This window comes from Schistocerca piceifrons, chromosome 1, assembly GCF_021461385.2.
Source record: "Schistocerca piceifrons isolate TAMUIC-IGC-003096 chromosome 1, iqSchPice1.1, whole genome shotgun sequence".
NCBI classification, from domain to species: Eukaryota; Metazoa; Arthropoda; class Insecta; order Orthoptera; family Acrididae; genus Schistocerca; species Schistocerca piceifrons.
In genome coordinates, this window is record NC_060138.1 from 74468378 (window position 1) to 74489392 (window position 21015).

Here is a 21015-nt window from a genome sequence, read left to right on the forward strand (position 1 = left end):
CAAGAGGAGGCATAGTGAGAAGATGAGAGAGTACCAGAAGAAGAAGAAGAAGAAGAAGAAGAAGAAATAAGAACAAAGGGAGAAGCACTGGAATTGGCGCCTGGTTCTTAGATGACCGAAAGGGAAAAAGAAGAAAATAAGAAGAATTAATAAACAAGAGTAGTGGTACTGTAAGTTGGACAGCAAAACGTTTCAAAAACTGGTTCAAATGGCTCTGAGCACTATGGGACTTAACATCTGAGGTCATCAGTCCCCTAGAACTTAGGACTACTTAAACCTAACTAACCTAAGGACATCACACACATCCATGCCCGAGGCAGGATTCGAACCTGCGACCGTAGCAGTCGCGCGGTTCCGGACTGAAGCGCCTAGAACCGCTCGGCCACCGCGGCCGTCAAAAATTTCAAATGTCATTCAGAATACTATATAATGTTTTGATCAATAATGCAAGATGAACATCACTACGCGCCATATCGCTGTTGCTATGACGTATTCCAGCCAATCAGAAGCCGTCCTTTGCGTATAAAAGTGGGAGCCTCGCTAGTTTACGACAGTCAGTTTTAGCCACGGAAGTAGTGGTCGAAAGCTTGGAGTTTTATCCTGATTTGACGCGGCATGTACACCGAGAGATTTCACTGGTCAACACTCATTTTCTTGCCAAGGATGTTTGAGTGGCTTTAGGATGGGTTAGTGGTGCTGAGGACGAATATAGCAACCATTTATGCAGTTTGGCTCTAGTTTTTGAGATAACGCATGATTTATTCAAAAAATTAGAAAAAATTGCTAATACTGAACTCGAGCGCTACAAACTACAATGAAAAAAGAAAATAATCTTTATAAATAGCTTCTATGAAAACCTGATAGGCATTTGTCCACGTATAAAACATAATTGAAAAGTTTCTCTATAAGTATATCATTTTCCGTCCATGACGAACCGCTTCCTGCACGCTTTCCTTTTATAGGTCTCTTCAGGACAGTCACGTTGCAGATTCCAGCAATAATCTGCCATCATATGCCTGTCCCATCTTCCTTTATATCTTTCCTCTATTCCTTTCATATCTTGATGGAACCGCTCTCCTTGTTCCTCACTGAAATCACCTAGATTACGAGGAAATCGATCCAAGTGGCTGTGAAGGAAGTGCAATTTTATGCTCATGTTAGCTCCTAAGTTTTGAAAGTTAGTGAGCATGTTTTTGACCAGTTCCTCGTAATTGGGAGCTTTATGATTGCCCAAAAAACATTTTACAACAGCGACAAAACTGTTCCAGGCCGATGCTTCAGTGACAGTCATGACACTTGTAAAATTGGTATCGTTGATGAGCCTGCGAATTTGAGGGCCATCAAATATTCCTGCCTTAAGTTTTTCACTACTGAGTCCAGGGAACGTATTGCAGATGTATGTGAAGCAATTACCATTTCTGTCTAAAGCTTTGGTGAATTGCTTCATTAGTCCTAACTTAATATGTAATGGTGGAAGAACAATCTTGTCCCTACTAACCAGAGGTTCATTAATGATGTTTGCTTCACCAACAGCCATATGTTCCCTTGGAGGCCATGTTTTCTGCTTCCAATGTTCGTGCTTTGCCCTACTATCCCACATGCAGACAAAACATGGGTGCTTTGTGTATCCACTTTGTTGTCCAAGCAAGAAGTTCACCATTTTCAAATCAACACAAATCAACCACTGGTGCTGCATATACTGAATTTTCTGCAGAACCATCTTGATGTTAGCATATGCTTCACAAAGTTTTGTTGAGTGGGCAATTGGAATAGATGCGTAACGATTGCCATTGTGTAGGAGAACACATTTTAAACTTCTAGTGGAACTGTCTATGAAGAGACGCCAGTCCTCTGGTCTATATTCCGGCAGCCCCAATTCAAGTAAAAGTCCAGGTATATTGCTGCAATACACTATAACCTCTTCTTGGTTGAAGTATGGAAGAAGGTTTTCTTCTCTCGTCCGGTAAGCTGTTATTTTAACACTTGGATGAAGACAGTTCTTTTCCTTAAGCCTGGATGCTAAGAGTTCTGATGCTTGCTTTGAAAGATTGAGTTCTCGTATCAAGTCACTGAGCTCCTTCTGGTCGAACTGCTGGGGTTGTGTCTCACGTCCTTCGTATTCCGAACCACTACTTGTACATTCCTCGCCGTGCACATCGTCATCTGATGATGTTAGCGTGGGTAATGCTGTGAAGGTTGGTACAGGAACATCGCTGCTGTGCACCACCGGTCTTCTTGCTGACTCCAAATCGGGATATTCCCACTTTCGTTTTTTGAACCTATTAAAACCTTTCACATTAACAATGCAAAAATAGCAATCATCTGTATGGTTCTTCTGCTCTCGCCATACGATAGGCACTCCGAAGTTTAAGCTTTTCCTTTTCCGTTTTGTCCACTGCCGTAAGCACTCCACATAGCATTTACAAACTTTATGGGGTACCCACGCCTTGTCTTGATCTCCAAGTTTAATTCCGAAATATGCCAGATACGCTTCCTTCACAAAAGGAGTGATATTCTTCCTGTTCTTTTGAAGAACGTATTCACCACAAATGTAGCAGAACTCATCTGGATGGTTCACGCAAAGACGGCGTGAAGAACTCATGTTTTCCTAAAACAAAATTGCACAAATACTACATATTATGCAGAACTTTCTTGTATTTGCATGTCAATCACATCCAACAAACATCATTAATTGTTTTGTGTGAAATGAATACTCACCTCTTATTTGCTACGTCACGATGAAAAGGTTCTATCTCCTTGAAGCTGCACTGCACATGTGTGTGACTTTCGACCATCGCCATTTTTCTTGTTTACACTGAACGCTACCTATCGGCTGTTGCGGGGATTACCTCGGCCAACAAATGAATGTCGAGTACCGCCGAATTCAAATCTGCACAACCCTCAATATCTTCAACACACGCACCGCACAACAGGACTGAACACATGCTGACAGTGTGATGTTTGCATGATGTGATCCTCAACCACACAGATGCACTCCCTGAGCACAATTGTTTAATAAAGATAGTACAATATCACTAATTAAAAAACAGGTAGCAAATACATTACACCATATATGGACCCTGCAGTCGATATTATCAACATGAAACTCTCATTTCCACAAATAACCTATGACTCAAAAACCAGAGCCAATTTGGAAAAAGTACAAATATGCTCGGAATGAGTATCATAACAATATCCCATTTTCGTTCAAACTTCCCTGGCAACGAAAAAAAAATTTTATTTTGTAGAGCTGTGTTTTTATTCAAGAAATACGCCGCGAAAGACTTCGTAGCCATCAAGAATGAATAGTCGGTGTAGTGCATGCATTGTCGAACGTACAGGATAATAACGTAATAAATAAAATGACAATATGGTGTTATTTCTTGCACTGAGGTGAAAATGTTTAACTAATGGCAAATATCACATGCAACACACTTCGTTTATAGTGGACACACTGTTAGTTGCTTCATATAGTCACAGTTGGGCAGGAAGCTAAATATTGATAGATAAAGGGCAGAAACAGTTAGCATACAACCGTGAATACCGCTTGTGACCCTCAAGGAATTAATCAAAAAACTCGTCACACGACTTTACAGGAAGTCGAAACATTCGAACAATCCTTTCATCCTTACTCTGGGAAACTATAATCACAACCGTAGGGGGAAGGATAAAAGGCTAAAGACACTGCTAGCTACGGTATTACCACCTACGGCGGGCTAAGATACACTTACAAGCGACAACATCTGCAAGTCCATGCACATCAGCAGCTCTGAATGGGTACGTCGTCTTCTGTCACAGCCGACCAACAGGCTACAGCAGGGACGCAGACAAACTCGCACACTACCGCACATACAAACTGCCAACACTACCCTGCACTGTGAATCCGATATGTATGACCTATCGGACACTAAACGTAGATGAACTCAATTGCTACAGGTATGCTGATTCTGGCCAAGAAGCCATAACCGGTACCCAGCTGCAGCCGCGGAGTAAAAACGCTTCATAACGTCAAAGGTATCCGCCTGCGTGATACCCATTACCTACAAAACCTACCCTTGTATGACCTGTCGCAGGCAGCAAGAAAACCGCTACTGCTCTTACAACCCGACCCAACTATCGCACAGGTTTTTTCCCTTGACGCTTGCTTTGGTCACTTTTTTTTATCCTCTCCCTTCAAGCCGCTGCCCTTTGTTCAACCTTCTACCCAATCTATCTCAAGATGAGGGCTTATTCGTGGTTAACCTTAACCAGACGTACGTATACACCACAGCCACATCCTGCGAGACCTCACTTAGTGAAAACTAACCAATATGCAGAGATGGCAGTAGACATTTTGTGTTGGCCAAAACGGTGGCAACTCGAAGTTCCCGATGAAATAACAGAAGTGTAGGTAAGGGCAGACTCTGGGAGGACAAACGTTGAGTCAGTTCCTCCACTGACAGTCCAATAATTCACGGTAGTCAGAATTACAGCAGTATTGGCTCTTTCATTATTTGCTGTCAGCTGCACCGCATCTAGGCCTTTTCGATGAAAAAAGAGGTATCGGGACAAATCTCTGAAACAAAATTGTGGTAATGTTTGTATAATGGGACACTTGAAAGGTGCCAAGTAAAACGGCTCTAGTCCTCCACTGATTGAAGCAGAAGTGGCCATCAAGCTTGTATGTTCATACACAAACAAGATATGTGAAACATGTAGAGTATCCTGCCTTAATGCCCATGTAAAGTAGTTAACAAGATTCTCATAACCGTTTCCATGTGGCTCTTGATGGAGAGAGATATGATTGGTATGGAACCTATGTCGATGGAGATTGCGTTGGACATCCGCCTGACTCACGCTACTTCCTCGTGCGATTGCGCGGTGGTTAACTTGCGGATTAACTGCAACAGCAACAAGAACATTCGTTTTCCCCTCTTCTGCCGTCACTTGATTCCTTCTTTTCGATGTCTAGGTGTTAAACTACCACTTGCACGTAACTGGATGAAGAGGTTGATAAATAATTGACAAATAATTGCCGAGATGGTTGTCTTCTGTTGGGATATCTTGCCACATACACGGTACAAGAAAGAGCGGCATTTTTTCTATACTCTCCGTACACTATGTACATGTCGGTTTTTTCTGTGTTGGCAAATCCCATCGTTCACTCATAACCTGCTGCATGGACTGTGAAACGCTGACTAACAAGTCGCAATGCGCTCAAGGAACACACAAGCTGTAGAGGGTAAAAACTATGGAACAAGAAAGAGTTTGGGATACATCTAGCAAATAATTGACGATATAGGTTCCAAGTGCTACTCTGAGATGAGAAGTTTGGCACAGGAGAAGAATTCGTGATTGGTCACATCAAACCAGTCATAAGACTAATTATTCAAAATCATGATCATGATCAAAATCATCCACCATGTGTCAAACATTGCACTGTCCACTTAACGACTCGAAGTGTAATAGTAAATAACTGTGGAATGTAATAGCTTAGACTCGATATGTGATATCATAACATCGTACTTTGCAACTGCACAGATTCAAAAGCATAAACAATTATCGGTGTGGAAACTTTGCATAATACGGCTCGCACTAGATTACTGTAACAAACCCCACTTACATTCTAATTCAACCTTCTTGTGGTTTGTTAATGTTAATAGGTATAGTTCCATTTAAAAAAGTTTATGTTTGTACAAAAAATACTTTCTTAGTATCACTACAATCTGTGTAATGGCTAACAGCACGAACCCCTGACTGCTAATCCATTCTGTGAAAACCACACATCGATAGCACCTTCCATTTCCTCAATATTTGCGGTGCAAATCTTAGGTGAGTCACCCTGTATAACAAAGTATGTGCTACTATACTGTTTGTGTTCGTTTGAGATCTCACTTACTAAATAACCACAAAAAAACAAAAGAGAACAATCTACAGGTTATCCTTTTATTCAGTGCTTCTACCTATATGGACATAATAATTTACAACATCAAACTACAACAAATATATAACACAAGCTTATAGAAAGGGAAATTTGATCACTATGGTTTAAGTTTATACTATCTTACTGCTCACCTGTAATACCATATCATGATATTATAAGAGAAATTTTAAATTATGTGTACTTTAATTGCGTGACAGTAGTGTGGCTATCAATTCAGTGGCGGTTTAGATCTTGCCTTCTTGGAAAGATGCTGTTAAATACTGGCCTACAATATATAAAGAAAACATGTATATTAAGTTATTCATCTAGATTTCCACAATATTTGATCGAATTAGCAACGAAGAATACCTCTCTTCAAGCTTCAACATTCTTCGTTGTCTTCTTCCTCTCCAGTATTCTTCCTCGAAAAATAAAAATAATCATACCTCACACATCGCACTACTCTGCTTCAGTTCATGATACATACCTCATAACATTCTTATTTTCGTACCTCTGCTCAAAAACCAAATAGCAGTTCACTTCATGTCACCATCCTTCTTCTTACCTCTACCCATAAATGCACAATAAAATTCTTGCTTCATTATGCGTCTGCTAAACAAAGAATCTTTTATCCTCTGAAATACCTCTAATATCATGCATTGTGTCGAGCTACTGCATCTCTTCACGACTTTTTGCAGACAACATCGAATCATCTGTCTTCTTCACATCTTATTCAGGTAGATCACAATACAACTAAAATAAAAACTTGTATTCTTAGCATTGTGACAATAAATAGGCTTGCAGAAAACAAAAATGTGTAGTTCGACATCTCATTACTATAGTGTATGTAATACATATACAGCTTTCTCTTCTGAAACGCTGTGCAATAGTTTAGGATACATTTTTAACACAAATGACATCCATAACAGGCCAGGAAATTTTACATATGTACTATCCTCAAAATTATGATTGATACAGGACCTAGCAATTAAAGAAAATCCCCATACGCACCAAATACGCTGATGAGAAGAAATATTACAGCATGAATGTGCGGTGACAACACTGACAAAACGATAGACAAATCACTAACAACAAAAATACTCACCATCACTAAAACTTTCTCCACTAACCACCACTTATCTCTAGATAGACTGCTAGCTCTGCTTCACGTACATATTCCTATACTCATCTCCAAGAAATCTATATCACTTATCGATTCTAAGCTCTTACTTTCCACAGTTATTTACTATTACACTTCGAGTCATTCAGTGGACAGTTCTATGTTTGACACATGGTGGATACCTCACGATTCTGAATCGTTAGTCTTAAGACTGGTTTGATGTGACCCATCACGAATTCTTCTCCTATACCAAACTTTTCATCTCAGAGTAACATTTGGAACCTATATCGTCAATTATTTGCTAGATCTATCCCAATATCTTTCTTCTTCCACAGTTTTTATCCCCTACAACTCCCTCCAGTATCATGGAAGCTATTCCCCGACATGTTAGTACATGTTCTATCATCCTCTCCCTTCTTCTTGTCAGTGTTATGCATATATTCCTTTCCCGCCGATTCTGCAGAGAATTACCTCTCTCCTTACCTTATCAGTGCATTTAATTTTCAACCCCTTTTGTAGCATCAAATCTCAACTGCTTCCATTCTCTTCTGTTCCGTTTTTCGCACGGTCCATGTCTCACTGCCATACAATGCTTAGCTCCAAATGTACATTCTCAGAAATTTCTTTTTCACACTAAACATATGTTTAATGTTGGTATAATTCTGTTGGCTACGAACGCCCGTTTTGTTGTGCTAATCTGCTTCTTATGTCGTCCTTGCTCCGTCCATTATGGGTCATTTGTTGCTTAGGTAGCGGAATTCCTTGATTTCATATATTTCATGATCACCTATTATGATGTTAAGTTTCTTGCTGTTCTCTTTTTTACCACTTCTCATTACTTTCGACTTTCTTCGATTTATTCTCAGTCCATATTCTGTACTCATCAGACAGTTCATTCCATTCAACAGGTCCTGTAACTCTTCTTAACTTTCAAAGATATCAGAGAATGTTAACACTGATATCTTTTCGCCTCGAGCTCTAATTACATTCTTGAACCTTTCTTTTATTCCGTCATTGCTTCTTGGACGTGTAGATTGAACAACAGGGGCGAAATACTACATCTCTGTCTTACACTCTCTTTAATCCGAGTACTTTGCTCTTGGTCTGCCATTCTTATTGTTTCCTCTTCGTTCTTGTACTTACTGTATATTCTCCATCTTTCCCTATAGCGTACCCCTGTGTTTCTCTTGTTTTTTTAACATCTTGCACCATTTTGCTTTGTCGAACACTTTTTCCAGATCGATAAATCCTGTGAACGTGTCTTGATTTTTCTTCAGTCTTGATTCCGTTATAAGCTGAGACGTCATAACTGCCTCTCTGGTGTCTTTACGTCTCCTAAAGCCAGACTGATCGTCACATAACAGAGCCTTCATTTCCTTTTCCATTCTTATGTATATAATCCTTGTCAGCAACTTGGATGCATGAGCTGTTAAGCTGACTGTGCTGTAATTCTCGCACTTGTCAGCTCTTACAATCTTGGAAATCGTGTGAATGATGTCTCTCCCAAAGACTGATGTATATCGCCAGTCTAATACATTTTACACACTAACGTGAATAATCGTTTTGTTGCCATTTCCACAAAGTACTTGAGAACTTCCGAAGGAATGTTATGTATCCCTTTTGTCTTATTTGATTTTAAATCTTCGAACCTCTTTTAAATTCAGATTTTAATACTGGATCACCTACCTCTTCAGTACTGACTCTTGTTTCTTGTTCTATCATTAGACAAGTCTTCCTCCGGAAAGAGAGGTTCAACGTACTCTTTCCACTTATCCGCTCCCTCCTCTGCATTTAACAGTGGGAGTCCCATTGATTTCTTAATTTTACCGCCCTTGCTTTCAATTCAACAGAAGGTTGCCTGACTTTTCTACATGCTGAGTCAGTCCTTCCGAGTATCATTTCTATTTCGATGTCTTCACATTTCTCATGTAGTCACTTCGCCTGAACTTCCCCACACTTGCTATTTATTTCACTATAAAGTAACTTGTGTTTCTGCACTCCTGAATTTCCGTGAACAATTCTGTACTTCCATCTTTTGGTGATCAACTGAAGTGCTTCTTCTTTTCCCCACGGTTTCTTTGCAGTTACCTTCCTTGTAACTACGGTCTTCTCTTCATCTTCTATGATTGCCCTTCTTAGAGATGTCGATTCCTCTTCAACTAAACTGCCTACTGACCTATTTATTATCACATTATCTTTAGCCACAAGAACTTCATTCGTTAGTACTTCTGTAACCAGGAAGAGGAGGACATGAACTGTTCAAAGTTACAGTCTCCACTCAAATCACAAACTTTGCGTGAGTTTCGTAATAATATGGGTTATGTAAAAGCACTTTATAACGATAGTGAATAATCTGTTGAAAGACACGGAATGATGTAAGATGAAGCAGAAAAAGGCTCCTTTGAGGTAGATAAACAAGACCTATTGGAAATTATACATTTTCACTCCAAAGTTTTCACTAACAAACCAGGAACTATAATAAATTTTCTATATGTATTCAGAGTAAAGGAAAACACAAAGATTTTTGTATCAAAGTATGACGTTCCTCTTATATGCAGGGGAGAGATAAAACATACAAATCTGTTGATGCTAGCTAAAATAATTATTGAATAAGCTGTAAGTTCATATAATAGCCCCCTCCATATTCTTAGCAAGAAAGATGAATTCATTAGTGCTCAATTCAAGACAAATCAGTAGTGTTATTTTACCAGAAACAGATCGGCCACAAACCTTAGACGAGTTATTAATTTATTATTCCAGCTAATTTGAAAGTATTAGCTGGCATTGATCTTTTAGGCTCTATGCCAAAAACGAAGCATTGTTTTTCTTCTATCTTTGTAGCAGTTGAACTTACTTCTAAATTTGTTTCTTTTATTCCCATGTGGAAGCATCCACAAGGTTGGTCTGCAGCTTTTGTTAAAGAAAGTTGGCCGTCTTGACAAAGTGATTTCAGCCACGTTATTGGTTAAGTACTTTACAAAGTAGGAAGATTAAACCAAATTTTCTCTCACTTTACCACCCATATTCCCTCCAACTCATCACGAAGGAATAGGAAAAACTTTACAGAATGTATTTTTGTCACGAACATAAAACTTGGGATAAATATGTAAGTATTTTTTAAGATGTACTAAATAATTTACCTAATAATTCCACATCTTTATCTCCCCTTGCGGTACTGAAAATCAAGCAGCTACCAGATCATGTAAAGGCACTACTGTGTTTATCACCACACCGATATCATGATGTAATCGAATTTTCTCTTATTGACTTCAAGAAGGCAGCACAAAAAAGGAAGAGACTGCAAACTGGTCTAATAAATGTAAAGTAATTATGTGTGGGACAGGAGGCACTGGTCAGATCTCAGCATTTATCGCAGGACGGGCAATCACTTAGTCATAAATTCTTCTTAGTATACAAGTTCCCAAGTACAGGTCTCTGTTCTGCATCCGACGAATTCCACATGCAAATACTGTAGAGGTGGAAAGTTTAAGTACTGAAGAGGTGAGCGCACCAATGTCACATCAACTTCCAGTTTTGGTTCTGCACCATTAAAGTTCAAGATCGTTTTCTGTTTGTGCAAGTGGGACTATTAAATAAGTAGCGGGCCTATTAAAACATTTGCTGAAGAGTCATGACCTTGGCAAACAAAATCTAAGTGGGTTTGATTCCACGCACTAACACTCTTTCCTGTGATTGTTCCTTTTACCTTTGTACACTTTAGTGGCAGTGTCGGACAGGCTGCTACTTTCTCACACTTATTGAATACCATGTCACTAATCACTGAAGTGGGACTTCCACAATCTAAAACAGCAGAGCATGAAACCTTCCCAACCAAGATGGTGACGATGTGATGAACTTGTTTTGTGTACAGTGATTCTCCTCTAACTGTCTCTAACGTCTTCCAGGTGTACTATACTTATTCTGTTGGTCTAAATATTTTATCAGTTGGCAAATGTGTTATTTGTTGGCAGCGCTGTATGGTCATTGTTGTGATGTTCATCTTATCTCAGATTATTACGTGAGTCTGGTTGCCTGATTTCAATTATCTGAGCATTCTGCTCTGTGCTAAACCATCCTCGATGTCGGCAGGTTTGATTAGCTTTTTCATCATAATTTTTAAAATTAAAATGATTTTCATTTACGTAACGTATGTGGTTCCACTGGCAACATCCAATGCTTCTGTCTTGGTAACCTCCATAATTGTGAAAATTTCCTCTATGGTACGGTTGGTGTCTAATTGAATCTCTGCTATCTTCCCTGTTACCATTAAACTCTCCTCCTGAATTACAGTGGAGCAGCTGATGATGCTGTTCGTGTTAGTTTTGCCTGTGATTATGATTGTTATTATTATTATCATCATTATTATGTGGTGTGAGTTCATTGTTGTCGAATCCAAGCTCTTGTAGCAAACCTTGAAATGCTTGTCTGTCATCCTTACAACAAGCCACCAACATTGTATGTCTTAAGCAAACAGGTAATTCAGTCAAATAATTTCGTATTAATTCAAAGGATTGTAGGGATTTGTCAAAAATTGATTCTTGCACGACAAGTACTCGAGACAAGGAGCAAGACCTGAGAAGTCAGACTGTTTAAAATTCTTAAGCATAATAGTTTTGCGTTTAACACGATCTTCTGTCGTCTCTGACCAGTAAGCTGACAAAAATGAAGAATTGAAATCACCGTAACTATGACATTTTCGGGCTAATGAGTGCATTTTCAGCCTCGAGAAAACTGCATATAAATTCTTATTTATGAGCAACTACGTATGTCGGTGGAAAAGAATAATCCAACTGTTGTAACCATTCCCTCAGGTTTTTCTATCAGCATTTTTGAAGATTTCATAGTTCTTAATAGTGACAAAATGTTTATAATCAAATTCTTCATTCAAATTAACTTTTTGTTCCAGAGACCTTTTGAAGTGTCAAACATCTATGGTGTGATAAATGAAGATTTGTATCACTGCTGGGAATCGAACCAGGGTCTCGTGCTCATTAGGAAGATGTGCTGACGACAAAGCCACGCGTGCACAGTGGCTTTGCACAACTGCACAGACTGCTGTGGTACCCACCATGCTTCCTTCCTCAGTCCAAATTCCCAGTCACACTTCAGCCAACTTCGTATTGCCCCCAAATTCGAACAGCATTGCGAAGGCTTCCCAGTCTTATCGGAATAGCAACTCAACATCGAATGAAACGCTCTTCAAGTTTGGGTGAATACCAAGTGATTTGAGATGTGTATGGGAATGTGGAGTGAGGAGAAAGGATTGCTATGGTACTGTGTGCAGTTGTGCAAGGCCACTGTATCAGGGTGATGTAGTGGTTAGTACATATGGCCAGTGAGCAGGAGAGCCAGCTTCGAATCATGGTCTTGGCAATAATTCTCATTCGTTGATTACATATATAAACTCATCATTCTGATGTGTGGAGCAGTTTTCTCTCACACCACAAGTTGCATCTCAGCTATCTGCTCTCCAAAAACATTTATGTTGATGAGTAAGCCCCTCCACGTGGCACAAGTTTACTTGTTCAGTAGAATTTGCAAAACGAAAACTGTCACACCTATTGAGCCGCGTGGCTTTAATTTTGGCGGGCGTGCCACTCCACTGGTGCCACTAACTATATTGTACAGCCGATATAGATCCTGGTCATATGCCAGGGCTAGGGTCTTTGGTCAAGGAGTGTGTTATTGGGTTTGGCAGGCTGTGGTACCAGCAGTTAGCGGGAGATCACGTGGCTGACGATTTGGTTTTTGCGCCACTCTTGCTGCCCGGGCGTGAAGCTCGTGAAGCCGCCACTAGTTAAGGTGGTTGCAGCCATAGTTTACCTGCTGCATTAACTACTGATAGCGGCGAGTTGTGGGAAGGGCGGCTGAATCCTCGTGCAACCTGGTCAGCAAGCACCAGGCCAACTCTGGAGGCTTAAACGTTATGGCACCTGTAGATCACCTGCAGAAGTTGGAGGCAGTAACACCCCTGCTTGGGAACCTGGCAGTCATGGCTCCTTCGCCACTGAGTGGAGCTAAGTGTTGATCTTCTATTGGTACGTGTTATCGTAAACCCACGTCTTTGTTAATGTCGAATTATACTCGTCATGTTCATTACGCCCTAGAGTGACTGTGTGGATGGTCACCACTAAGTGTAGCTGTATTTAATCTGTTTGTTCAAGATCATACTCACTGAAAGTGTATGAATACTCTCTGTTGTAAATTGAGTGTGTAATTGGGACTGCAGTGTAGTCTGTGTCGAAGGGAATGCATTGTTAAAAGAGGGTGTGCTCCGCTATTTGGATCTGCTGGTGGTTGTAGTTCACGTCGTCAATTTTCATGTGATATTAAGGAGCGTTAAGCTCGAGACTTGTACACTATGTGATCAAAAGTATCCGGGCACCCCCAAAAGCTTAAGTTTTTCATATTAGGTGCATTGTGCTGCCACCTACTGCCAGGTACTTCGTATCAGCGACATCAGTAGTGATTAGACATCGTGAGTAACAGAATGGGGCGTTCCGCTGAACTCATATACTTCGAACGTGGCCAGGTGATTGGGTGTCACCTGTGACATACGTCTGCACTCGATATTTCCACACTCCTGAATGTCCCTAGGCCCACTATTTCTGATGTGATAGTGAATTACAAACTACATCAGGATCCACGGCAAGTACTATGACAGTTAGGCGGGAGGTGAGAAAACTTGTATTTCATGGTCGAGCTGCTACTCATAAGCCACACATCGCGCCGGTAAATGCCAAACGATGCCTCACTTAGTGCAAGGAGCGTAAACATTGAACGACCGAACAGTTGGAAAAACGTTGTGTGGAGCGACGAATCACGGTGCGCAATGGGGCGATCCGATGGCAGGACATGGGTATGGCGAATGTCCAGTGACCGTCATCTACCAGCGTGTGCAGTGCCAACAGTAAAATTGGGAGGCGGTGATGTTATGTTGTGTTCGTGTTTTTCATGGAGGGGACTTGCGCCTCTTGTTGTTTTGCTTGGCACTATCACTGCTCACGCCTACACTGATGTTTTAAGCACCTTCTTGCTTCCCACTGTTGAAGAGCAATTCGGGGATGGCGGTTGCATCTTTCAACACGAACGAGCACCTGTTCATAATGCACGGCCTGTGGTGGAGTGGTTACACAAAAATAACATCTCTGCAACAGACTGGCCTGCATAGAGTCCTGACATGAATCCTATAGAACACCTTTGAGATGTTTTGGAACGCCGACTTCGTGCCAGTCCTCAGCGACCGACATCGATACCTCTGCTCAGTGCAGCACTCCGTGAAGAATGGGCTGCCGTTCCCCAAGAAACCTTCCAGCACCTGGTTGACCGTATGCGTGCGAGAATAGAATCTGTCATCGAGGCTAAACGTGGGCCAACACCATACTGAATTCCAGCATTACCCGTGGCGCCACGAACTTGTAAGTCAATTTTCAGCCAAGTGTCCGCAGAGTTTTGATCACATGTATATGCAGAAATTTCCGAAATAACTTAATAATTCCTACACCTTAGATAGTGTGGTTTGTGGCCTTATTTGGGGAGATTACTATTTCCTTTTTGATGCTTGTTGCCAGGGTAGTTCTGGCAACGGGCGATGCATGCCTCTTTCCTGTGCCTGGAGCAAAGACGTGTTTTCTTCCTGTTGTGGCGACACTTCGTCGTCGCATGACGTCTAGGTTTGCCCGCAGCCAGGTACCTCTGTCATTTGCCTCGTGTTAGCTCAAGTTAAGTAAATCTGATCGTTTTTGTACGTGCCATGGTGGAGTGTCGCTCAGTTAGTTCCGGAACTCTTGAACCTTTCAGGTCACAATCCTCAGCCTGTGTTCTGCAAGTCCGAAGTTCCTTGTAACCATATTTGCCTCTTAACGACTTCTTTAAATCTTGCAGGCTCTAGTTTGCTAATTCTGGAGCGTGTTGAGTTTTAAAGGCTTTTACTTATGCCTATGAACTGTTGAGTTTTTTTTATCCATAGTCATTAGCTAACTCCTGCCATTGTCAAAAATTGCGTGGTTGCTGCCATTTTGCTATAACAATTGGTTGCTGCAATTTGTCACCTTTCTTGTATTTTTAGGATTGTATGTTTATTAAATGGTCTTTATTAATGTTTCTGCTAGCGTTTACCAGTTGGGAGTCACATTTAAGTTGTGTACATCCCCAGCTTTTCTTGTGTTTATGCGGATTGCGCATTTATTAAGGGATCATTGTTAAAGTTTCTGCTAGTATCTACGAGCTGGGAGTCACGTTTAATTTGTATCTCTTCCCAGTTTTTCTTGTATTTTGGAGGATGGTGTGTTTTATCGCTTAAGTGGTTTTATTAAGGTTTATAAATTGTTAAGGGCTTTCCAGCAACCACAATCAATGGCGTGACTTGTTATCCCATCCGTATTTTGCGTGGGCGTTGTCTATTTGCTTAAAGGTTTATCCGTGCCTGCAATTTATTTGTACTTTTAGTGGCAGTCATTTGTAATGCATTTTACTGGTAGAACACAGTTTGTTGAAGCAGCTTGCAGTCACACCTAGTTGGTGTGACTTTTTACTTGTATTTGGGGACTGTATGTCTCTGGTTCTAAGCCCTGTTGTTAATGGTATAAATTGTTCAAGTTTTTTTATTAATGAACTGATCCTATTAAAGTTCCTTAAATTATTGTGAGCGTTGTTATTCAGTTTCTAAGGCTTTTAATTTGTAATCATAATAATTGTTGCTAAGCAATAAAGTGTATTCCATGAAATGACAAATGACGAAAAATGTGGGTGCACGTGCCATGTGTTTTTCCTTGAAATTATCGCGACCCTTGTTGCGAAGTATACACCTACTACCATGAGGACCCTGATAGATTTTCTTTTCCGTATGAGAAAGTTAATCATGAATATTCTTAACTCCTTGTTTATGTTGCTGAATAATAGTTATTTGACCATATCTGAAATGTTGCAACGTTTGAAATTCTTCATAATCGATTAAAGGGAGGAGCTAAAGGCCATCAGAATTTTTATTAAAATTGGTGGCAATAGTGCCATGCTCACAATCAGTAGCTAACGATAATCCCCAGTCAGGTTGTATACACTCCCTCATATTTGTATCGGTTATAACAGTTCTTGGAAAATTTACTTGCACGAGATATTCGAAATCGTGTTTCGACATTCTGGTAAAAGTCTGGATTAGATTTGTAACCAGCATCAGTTCAAGAGTTAAATTTTCATAAGCGTTTCGTTTACTTAAATATTAACTCAGACACAAATCCCGATTTCTCTTGTTATTTCCAACTTGACTCCCTGTGTCATGGAAAAGCATTAGAGCTTCTTTCGGTTCCATTAGTCTCTCGTAAGGCCATTTTGTGGCAATATTATTGTTCCTTGTAACCACTTATGACTTGGAAATGTATTACCACATACATTACTGGGCAAATGTTGACGTACATGTAGCTACAATTCATGTCGTAATGTTGCCGGACAACATTGTCATGATATATTGTCAGAAACATGCAATTTTTATGGCTCATGAAAATGTACCTTAGGTAAAAGAGCGGAAGAGAAAAGATGAAGTGTTTTTGGGTGGGGAAGAAGAAAATATAATACATGAAGGACTTCACCATGGTCCTACAGAGGCTGTAACAGAATAAGATGATGATGGTAATCATCGGAGAAGAAGCCTTTATTAGCAAAATGGAAATATTTCGCTATGAAGCCACTTGGACAGAGGCTGTAGTGAGATATAGTCTCGTACAGAGGGCAAGTCTATCATTCCCATTTATAGAAGAAGGAAGTACTAGAGAGTGGGAAGCTGAAGCTCCACTCTGAGATACCACTTTCACTGCTCCGTATTGTAATCGTAATGTGATTAATCCTTAAATGTCGGTGTTAAAATCACCATCAAAATAGATAGTTCGTACTGAATTTCAGTAAGCAAGGCAGAACTGAGAATTGAGAGGACGCACTACAAACCAGTGGCAGTGGTTTGAGGAAGTGCACATATTGTTCGATGACCAGTAGGGCAGCGGGCTGTTATTTGAAACAATGCTCTTACTTCAGTCAGGATCTGTGTTTACACCACAGTCTGACATGATAATTATCCACAGAGGATTCTAATTTAATTAGTGACTCAATCAGTATTTTTTCAGGAGGGTAAGTCTGCTGAGGATTAAATTACCAGGTAGGGTGGAGTGAGTGAAACTATTAAAATTAATGCTGAAATCTCCAGCTGTCATTTATTTTCCACAAATCGGTAATAGCTTTGGTCAGTGACTATTGTCAAGCTTAGCCTAAAACTAATAAAACAGACCATCAGAGATTACACAGTTTACACAGAAATACATGAGGTTAAATAGTAATTGACTTACTGGCATAAACGGCAGGAAAGCTATAGCATAATTTGAACAAAAGTAATTTGCTCTTTTAAGCTCATTATAGTATGTAAAAAGTTTCTCACAATCATAACTGTGCACGATAATTTTCGTCAAGAAGCAAGTTCACATCGACATCTAGTAACACGACGACAGAAGTAATTAGGCCAAACACTCAAAGATACAGCTGAAAACAGTGCCATGTCAGAGATAACACTTTAGTACATGCTAGCAATCGCAATATCAGTTTACTAAGAAGGGTATTATAACCTTTATTCCAAGTAAACACTGTACATTAGTCAGCGAGATAGTGAAATTCTATGTATACAAACGTAATATATCAAGAAACGCCACACTGGCAATCTTTGTAATCTAAAATACATCGTAACCGGCGAAAATAACTCAACTGGAGCCATAGAAACTATTTAATTGCTTCAATACACCAGGCAAACCACATTGGCGAAGTTTTGTGTATTACAAAACATTGTAATTCCTGAAAAGTAAGTCAGGTAAGACATACTACTGGGCTAGGATGTTATGTTAACAGATAAAATGCAGGATAGCATAGCCTAGCAAGTAAACATCAGCTCACAAAATGTAACATCGTAAAATTTGATGCACATTGTGAATAAAAAGAAAGCCAACTCCACACAGAATCATGTACCATAACAGTAAATCCACACAGAATCATGTACCAAAATATAACAGTAAAAAGTTTCTCACAATCTACTGGACATCGGGATTAAAACTTTGTTAAACTTTTAATTCCACATACGCAATGGAAGATGTGGGGTGAGGGGCTGGTTGTGGGAATGGGGGGGGGGACTTCTCTAAACTGTAGAATTTTTTAAATGAAGAATGTGAACATACAGATTAAAATTATATTCCATTATTAATTCCACATACACAGTAGAAGATCTGGATGGAGGGGGGGAGGTCGTTTTGTACGTGGGGGGGGGGGGGGGACACCTTTGTAAACAGTAGAAATTTTTTGATGTATGTGAGTATAGAACATAATACAGAGAAAGCGTGGGGAAACAGTGCTATTTTTTATTTTTCGTTGTTTATTTGTATTAGATATTTTTCCCTAAAAAGAGGGTTGGAACGAAGAGGGACGATCAGCTGATAGAACGCTGGGGATAAACGGTTTGAAATTACTAGCAAAATTACTAGTGTGAAAAATCTGATATTAATTCTCGTTTAAAGATACAATTTATTATGGGATTCTGCCCAGATCTCAGGGAAGAGCTGTGGTACTGTACGCCGAACGAGGTCTCATGCAAACGGTGGTACGTCAGGACGGTGCCACGAGTAAAGACAGTCGCTGCCAAACGCAGTAACGAATCGGAGACATCAGCATGGACATGCCCCCAGTTTTTCCTTAGTCGCCGCAGCTGGAAAGTTATTTATGTCTGAACGCAGTGCCGCAGAGTCCACTCTCTGTCTAATTAGCGACTAATTGTAACCAACACTTACGACAGCAGTGTCGTCGGCGAAGAGGCACAGCTGTGAGTGAACATTATGTCATGTCCAGACCACGACCGGCCACGGTGTGCTAGACTTCATGTCGGCTGAGCGTGCGGGCCACGTGCAAACAACACTCGGCCTGTGTCAACTTCACTTGGTCCTTGTTGGAAGCGCTTGGCACAGAGGTACCTTTCATTTATGAATCCGATGTGGCATTGTTTGGTCCACACAACACTCTTCGGTTCTGCAGAATAGTGGTGGCAGCTGTTCGTTTGCAGTATTAAGGGCGTTCGCAGGGCCAGTGGATGTTTGCACGAAAAGATACAGTCTAACAATGTATCGTCTTAAGCCTCAATTAATATCGTTTTTTTGTGTCGTCTCGTTTCCACTGCAGAGCTGTGATATGCGAAGCAAGGAGAGGGTGTTGTTTAGTGGCCGATATCATCTTTCTACAACTCAACTGCAATGTATTAACAGGGTTCATTATTTATCTTTAAACAAGTTCTTCCATAATAGTCCACGTTAGGTCAGTGCTGCGACTGATGACTCGACTCTGTCTGCGACTGACTGGGCTTTCTGTTCCGCGGCGGCGATGTAAATACTGGAGGTCAAGAGGGCGTTGGCGGCGCGCTGTTTCTGAGTCTGTCTTTGGCCCCTCTCCTGAAAGGCGCGCTTGCTCCAGCGCCTACTATCGATATTCTCGGAAAGTCTTTGCCGACCGGTGTGCTGGCGACAGCTTATGCCAACACATTTTTCATCTGCGTCTACATCATACTCCGCAAGCGGCGGAGAGTACTTTTTGTACCACTAACTGAGTCCTGTGACGCTGTTCCACTCGCGAATAGTGTGTGTGAAGAATGATTGTTGGGGAACCTCTATATTGGCTCCCATTTTTCGAATTTTCGCTACATGGTCATTATGTGAGACATATGTGGGGGGAAATAATATGTTGTCAAACTTTTCACAGAATGTGCTTTCTCGAAATTTCAATAGTAAATACCTTCGTGATGTACAACGCCTCTCTTGTAACGTTTGCCAATGGAGTTTGTTGAGCATCTCTGTGACACCCCCACGCCGCCTAAACGATTCCGTGATGAAACGTGCCGCTCTTCGGTGGGTCTTATTCATCTCTTCTATCAATGTGTCTGGTAGGGATCCAAGATATTCAAGAAGCGGTCGAACAAGCACTTTATAAGCCACTTCCTTCGTGCGTGAGCTAGTTCCTATGAAACAGAGTCTGCCAACTGCTTTTCCCACTATTTGTCTTATGTGATCATTCCACTTAAGGCCGCTTTGGATAGATACTCCTAAGTATTTCACCATAGATACTGTTTCCAGCGGTTTGTCATCAGTAGTGTAGCTATACAGTAATGGATTTCTTTTCCTATATGCACAATTTGTTACATTTATTTACGCTGAGGTTCAACTGCCAGAGGCTGCACCATTCATCAATTCTCTCGAGGTCATTCTGCAAATCTGACGTTGCTACTATGTTATAGACAACAGCATCATCAGCTGACAGCCTTAGACAGCATCCGACGCTTTCTACTAAATCGTTTGTGTATATTGTAAATAGTATCAGTCCTACCACACTTCCATGGGGGTACTCCAGAAATTACCTTTACATCCGTCCATTTTGTTCCGTTAAGAGCGACGAGTTGAGTTCTGCCGGCAATGAAATCTTGAATCCAGTCGCATTTGTTTTCACTAAACAGCAGTGCGGTACGGTGTCAAATTCCTTCCTGAAGTCGAGGAACACGGCATCAACCTGAGCGCCATTGTCTAAGCGCTGTGGATCTCATGGAGGAACAGAGCGAGCTAAGTTTTTAATGCCGAAGGACAGTCTGCTGTTTGATCGAAACTGGCAGCGTTTCAGTAGAAAGATGACATACAGCTGTTGGGTCAAATAGCGATTTTTGAAGAATCGATAAGAATTCTGCATTTATTTTAATTGCGTTTCCTATGGTGTTGTTGAAATGAACTTAACTCTCATTAAGTTTTTGTAAGTTGTTTGTTGATTTGAAGTTCTATTTTGATTTCTGCCTATGAATCATGAAATACGATATGGCAATTGATGGTGCAAACATTCCAGACCGATACGTGACGAGTACATTCAAGATGCCTTGTCTCTCTCTCCCTCTCTCCTTTTTTCTCTTCAGTTCTCTCCCTCGATCGTACACACCCACCCACCC